This window comes from Callorhinus ursinus, unplaced genomic scaffold (assembly GCF_003265705.2).
Source record: "Callorhinus ursinus isolate GAN/ISIS: 27379988/994484 unplaced genomic scaffold, GSC_fseal_2.0 scaffold942, whole genome shotgun sequence".
NCBI classification, from domain to species: domain Eukaryota; kingdom Metazoa; phylum Chordata; class Mammalia; order Carnivora; family Otariidae; genus Callorhinus; species Callorhinus ursinus.
This window is the reverse complement of record NW_027397997.1, coordinates 5147-11132: the sequence shown is the minus strand read 5'-3', so window position 1 is coordinate 11132 and position 5986 is coordinate 5147. Positions and strand designations below refer to the sequence as shown.

At 41.9% G+C, this 5986-nt stretch overlaps 1 long non-coding RNA gene across 1 annotated transcript; it reads right to left on the bottom strand.

Moving 5' to 3' along the window:
- Positions 1 to 472: 472 nt before the first annotated feature.
- Positions 473 to 787, bottom strand: LOC141372090 (uncharacterized). The gene is made up of 2 exons (XR_012377419.1): positions 687 to 787; positions 473 to 602 (listed from the first exon to the last, which is right to left on the bottom strand). It is a non-coding gene; the product is annotated as an uncharacterized lncRNA (long non-coding RNA).
- Between the last annotated feature and the right edge of the window lie 5199 nt (positions 788 to 5986).

Genomic DNA, 5986 nt, shown 5'->3' with positions numbered 1-5986 from the left:
GCCCAGTCATCCAGTGGATGCACTGGCCCGCACAATCCCAGCAGCAACAGGAGGAAAGGAAAGGGTCCCAGAAGATCCAGCATCATCTCTTCCGTGTAGGAAGAGGGAAGAAAGTGAGAAAATGACAGTAGTAGAAGCCATAAGAGCAAAATTATTATTCACAACCATTTAGATCTTTAGTGTGCCTTTTAAGATTTAATTGGTCCTTTTCTTGTTGTTTAAACCATCTTCCTTCTGACTTGAGTCTCACATTCTATGAAGGACCTGAAGACCAGGGAGGAGGAATATGAGGTAAGATGACTTTTCCTCTGACTGGCAGATCCCATTCTTCTCTTTGTCCTGTACTTACTGGCCCAGAACCTTGTCTCTTCCCTCCTCCCTCCTGGAATATTTCTCCTCCATCTATGTGACCTGGACCTTCTGGCCATCTTCACGGCTCTACTCTCCCCAGCCCCCGGGGTTCTCCTCTTACCAGTCTCTGTGCTGGGGCTCCCGCTGAGATCAGAGGCAGTGGTTAGTCCCAGGCTCAGAGGCTTTTGCCAGCTGTTCCTCTGCCAGGTGTGCCAGCGCGGTCTGCGTGCAGCAGGGGAGGGTTCCGAGCCCTAGGAAAGAGGAAAGGGAATGTAGGGCTGGGAAGAAGCACTTCTTGCGCACAGTGTGGGTGAGACCCACACTCTCCAACTCACTGTTTAAAGCCAGTATCACTGCAGTTCAGGAAGAGCAAACCTACTTAAAGGAACAAAGGAGAAGTGATAACTTCCTCAAAGAAGCTGTGAGGAAATGATGACTTCCTGATACCAGTTGAGTGCTTTCTTCACAGTCTGAAGCTTCAGTGTTTCAAGCTCTATGATTTCAGTTCTTTAGGAGAAAACACACCATGTAAATTTGATATAATAGTTTACCATGTACCTGGTAATGTTTTGAGTTCCAACAACAGACTTGGATGAATTATTCATTTATGTGTACTTTTCTTGGGCCAGATACTGGGCTACTCGGATTTAGGAGCTCATGATCATTAATGAAAGGTATAGTCAAATAAATAGAGAAATACATTGTATATTAAGAACTGTAAATAGCTCTTTCAGCTGTGGTGGAGGACATACCAGGGGGCTGTGAGGAGCTTGTAGAGAGAAGGCCACAACACCTTGAACTGAGTTTTGAGGATTAATTAGAAGTTAGGTGAAGAGGATGGTAAGGTCATTCCAAAGAGGGAACTGCGTGTGAAGACAAGGCAGGACCCTTGGCTCCTGGACCCACTTGGAAAACATAAGCAAAAACAGTTGTATTAGTGGCATTATTAAGCTACTCTTCATTGTTTTGTTCCCTACTAAATTATTTATATACTCCTTCTTTTTCTTTGAAAGATTTATTTATTTATTTATTTGAGAGAGAGACAGTTCATAAGTGGGTGGAGGGGCAAAGGGAGAGAATCCTCAAGCATGCTCCCCACCAAGTGTGTAGCCAGAGCAGGGCTCAATCCCACCAGCTAGAGATCAGGACCTGAGCTGAAACCAAGAATCGGGAGCTCAACTGACTGAGCCATCCAGGTGCCTGTTTTCCTTACCTCTTAACCTCATGCACAATCATTAACTTTGCCTTTTTACTCCTACTCCCTGTTTACCCACTGATTGTAGAAACATAACGGGAGCAGACAATAACATCTGTTTTGATGTGTCTGATCCCAGGTCCCAAATAATGCCTCATTGTCCACAAGAATGCTTACCTCCAGATTGTTTTAGGGACTCCCAACAAGGATAAAAAAAACCCTTACTTTCCTTTTATGTATATAAGTTGTCCCTAAGATCAACAGGGCAAGGCAGCTTTGGGAATGATCCCCTGCTTTCTCCTTGGGCTGCCTCTTGACTATAAAGCTTTCCTTGCTTTAAATTCAGTGTCTCAGAATTTGAGTTACTGCACATTGGGTACATGGACAAGCTGGAGTCTGGTAAGAAAGAGATTCATAGGCATGAAAAAGAAGGGCCAAGTTAGCATATTTGCCTCTTCAATCTGTTCTTACTTTTCCATTAGTGCTGTAAATCCCTTATTGGGAATCTTATTGTCTCCTGGAGGGCTCACTGAAAAGCCTCGTACAGGGACAGGGTCCCTGCCTCTAGCCTCTTTTCCTTCCAATCTGTTCTACATATCACTTCCAGATAAATACTCTTTGAGCATAAATAGAATAGTGGAAGGCTTGTTTTTAAGGTCTTCAATTATCTACAGGATAAAAATGATGTCGTTTTAGAGCAAAATTACAAGATACAAGGTTAACATACAAAAATCAAATGCTTTCTTATATACCAGCAATGAATAATTGAAATATGAAAAAAGTACATTAACACCAATGAAAAATGAAATACTTAGATATGAGTCTACTAAAAAATGAACAATATCAATATGAGGAAAACTACAAAACTCTGCTGAAAGAAATCAAAGAATATCTGAGGAGATATTCCTTGTTCATGCTGAAGGAAACCAGACTATGTCACCTCAAATTGGCTCTTCGAGACAAAAATTTGTCTGCACTAAAGGCAGTTAAGAATCAGTAAATGCAGAAAAGTCTGTCCCTTTTTTGCCTAAAAGCAGAAAATAAATTTTTTTCCTGGAGACAATCTCTTACCAGCCAGAGATGGCATCAGAGGAATCTGGAAACAAACATTGTTAAACTAACCCTTTTCTTTCTAGTTACTTCTTCACCATTTCTACCTATAGACCAAACCCTTTATCTTGTCAATTCTTCACAAATATATTGTTTCTTTGTCTAAAAGGAATAAAAGCTTCCCGCTCTGGTCACTTCTTCAGGTCTTAATTCCCTTGCGAAGGTCCCATGTACATGTAAAAATTTAATCAAATTTGTATGCTTTTCTTCTACTTATCTCTGTCAGTTCAATTTTCAGACCAGCCAGAGACCATAAGAGAGCTGAGGAAAATGTGTTCCTCTCCTACAATGACATTATGCATTTTCAAAACCCCTAGAACTGTATAATGTGACGATTTAATGCTAATTAAATTGTGGACTTAAGTTAATAATAATCAATATTGGTTCATCAATTATAGGAAAAGTACCACACTAATGCAAGATGTTAATAACAGGAAAACTGTGGGCTGTGTGGTAGGAGAGTGGGGAAGGGAGAAGCATATGAGAATTGTCTATACTTTTTTTAAAAAAGATATTTATTTGAGAGAGGGGGAGCACAAGAAGGGGGAGCAGGAGAGGGAGAAGGAGAAACAAACTCCCCGCGGAGCAGGGAGCCCGATGTAGGACTCCATCCCAGGACCCTGGGATCATGACCAGAGCTGAAGGCATACGCTTAACCAACTGAGCCACTCAGGTACCCTGAGAATTGCCTATGGTTTCTACTCAATTTTCCTGTAAACCTAAAACTGCTCTGAACAAATAAGCCTACTAATTAAAACAAAAACAAAAACAAAAAACAATCAAGCTGTCTGTTTGCCTAGCACTCATCTATCCTATTCTACAGCCACACGTGTTAAGACACTCCCCCTTCTCTCTGCAGTCCCACAACTTGATAACACCCCAAGCCCACTACCAGAGGAAAACAGTATCAGATTACCCCTGTGCCTATCTGGAGTTCCCAACCCTGCCTCACATTAGAAGTGCCTAAGAAACTTTTAAGAATGCCAATATCCCAGGCCTCCTGAAATAGAATTTTTGGGAATCAGGTCTGTTGCATGTCTGTGTTTGATGAGCTCCACGGTGACTCTCATACCCATTCCTGGTGGAGAACCATTTTTCTTGGCTGACACTGGTTTTCACCCAGTGCCCAAGTTCTCAAGACTGGTTTTCTTTTCTTTTCTTCTCTCTCTCTCTCTCTTTTTTAAAGATTTTATTTATTTATATGACAGAGAGAGACACAGTGAGAGGGAACACAACCAGGGCGAGTGGGAGAGGGAGAAGCAGGTTTCCTGACAAGCAGGGAGACTGACGCGGGGCTCGATCCCAGGACCCTGGGACCACGACCTGAGCTGAAGGCAGACGCTTAACGACTGAACCCCAGGCGCCCCTCAAGACTGGTTTTCTGCCTGATTCCTGAAACAGTTTCCCCTTTGTCTTAATTCAGGCAGGTGAATGACTGTCTTGCTACCCCAAGGAAAGTGCAAGACAGATCTGGGAGGACACAATTGGGACAGTCTACCTCTCCTCCCTCTCTTAAACTGTCCCGAATCTTACAAGTGTAGGGGAGGAAAAATATCCATTTCTTCTACCCTTCTAAGTTCTCAGCTGGGCCCCCATAACAAAAGAACAGATTAACAGGAGAAAAGCATTCATATTTATTTCATATAGGTTTAAGGTGACATGGGAGTCTTCCCTAGGATATGAAGCCCAAAAGAAGTGATTAAACTTGAGTGTTTGTATGCTAGGATTGATGAAGGGCGGGAAGTGGTGGAAAGATGTGATAGAACAAAGGGTATGAGCTAACTTAATAAATGGGGGGAAACTTAGCAAGACATTTGTTCAGATGTCTCTCCATCTTTGGAGATAAGGCTGCTCCTTTCCTCTGGGTATAGGAAACCCTTTCCCAAGAAAGTTTTATGACCTGTTTCTGGAGAAGGTCAGAAAGACCTTCCTGAGCCTGTCCTTTCTCAAATCTCTTCAACTTAAAAGTTTCAATTTGCCAAGTTGCCATATTCTGGAGTAGCATGTCCTGAACTCTGTCAGAAGCTCCCTGTGCTGGTAATGGACCCTCATGGTTGGCTTGGCCCTTGTTCCAGCCCCACAATCCTACAGCAAGTTCAGGCCATTTGATGTGTCCATTGTGGGGTCTCTGTTTAAACACGCCTGTGTCTTCTGCACACTCCTTCCTGGCTGGAAGCAGATTAGGTCAAAGACCTGCTATTTGGGCTGTTCTTTTCTCTAGATTTTTATGTGCTTGCTGATTGCAAAAGGAGTAGTACCAAGTTATGTCACCGAAATAACAGAACATTAGTATCTTCTTTTGAAAATTTTATTTTATTTTACTATGTTATGTTAGTCACCATACAATACATCATTAGTTTTTGATGTAGTGATCTATGATTCATTGTTTTCGTGTAACACCCAGTGCTCCATGCAGTACGTGCCCTCCTTAATACCCATCACCGGGCTAACCCATCCCCCCACCCAAAACATTAGTATCTTTACCCAAACAAGAGTTATGACAACAACTATCAACCATATTCAGACTCCTTAGAGCACTCTCTCTTCCATGGTTGCTGAGGTCTTTCTGTGTCAGGCATCTGACATGTGAGTGGTCAGAACAGTGAGTCAGAGACTGATGCTACCTGATGAGCTCCACATTCCTTTGGGGGGGTTTAGTTTTATTGTTTCTGCAGAGCTACAGGCCTGGCTGTCAAAATGGCCCCCAACTCTTAGCCCATTGCTTAAATTCAGGCATGTAATGCCTTTTTCTTTTTGTCCAGTTGCTAGGTCAGACTATATCTTATGACTTCCTTCTTTTTTCTGCACCAGTCATAAGGAACTCTATATATTTTTCTGTATAAGTAGTAAGTTTTCCATATCTGCTGAGGGGAAAACTGTCCAAGACTTGGAAATGGACCAAAGAGATTACAGTGTGTCCTTTCATTGGGTTGCCAGGGGTTATTCAGCAGATCCACGGAGGATAAACAGACACACATGTATACCTTGGTTTGACTTGCAGAATACAAATGAAATTGTCCAAAACTGCTGATAACGTGGATGTTTCCTCTTCACTACAGTGCAAATGAATTTTGTCCAGCAGAGAATTGAAATTTCTATAAACCAAGATCACATTTGAATTGTTTTTACCATGTTCCCAATTTCCTTACTAGTTAATGAGCTAAATAAAAGGGATTTATTTATGAGTTTATTCATTTACATGGGTTTATTTTATAAACTTTCATGATAGCATGTTTTTCCTTTTAGAAAAAAATATAGCTTAACACTTCACACTTTCACGGGTGTTGGTTCCTTTGCCCGGAATAGTCTTTCTAACCTCATCTGCTTGGT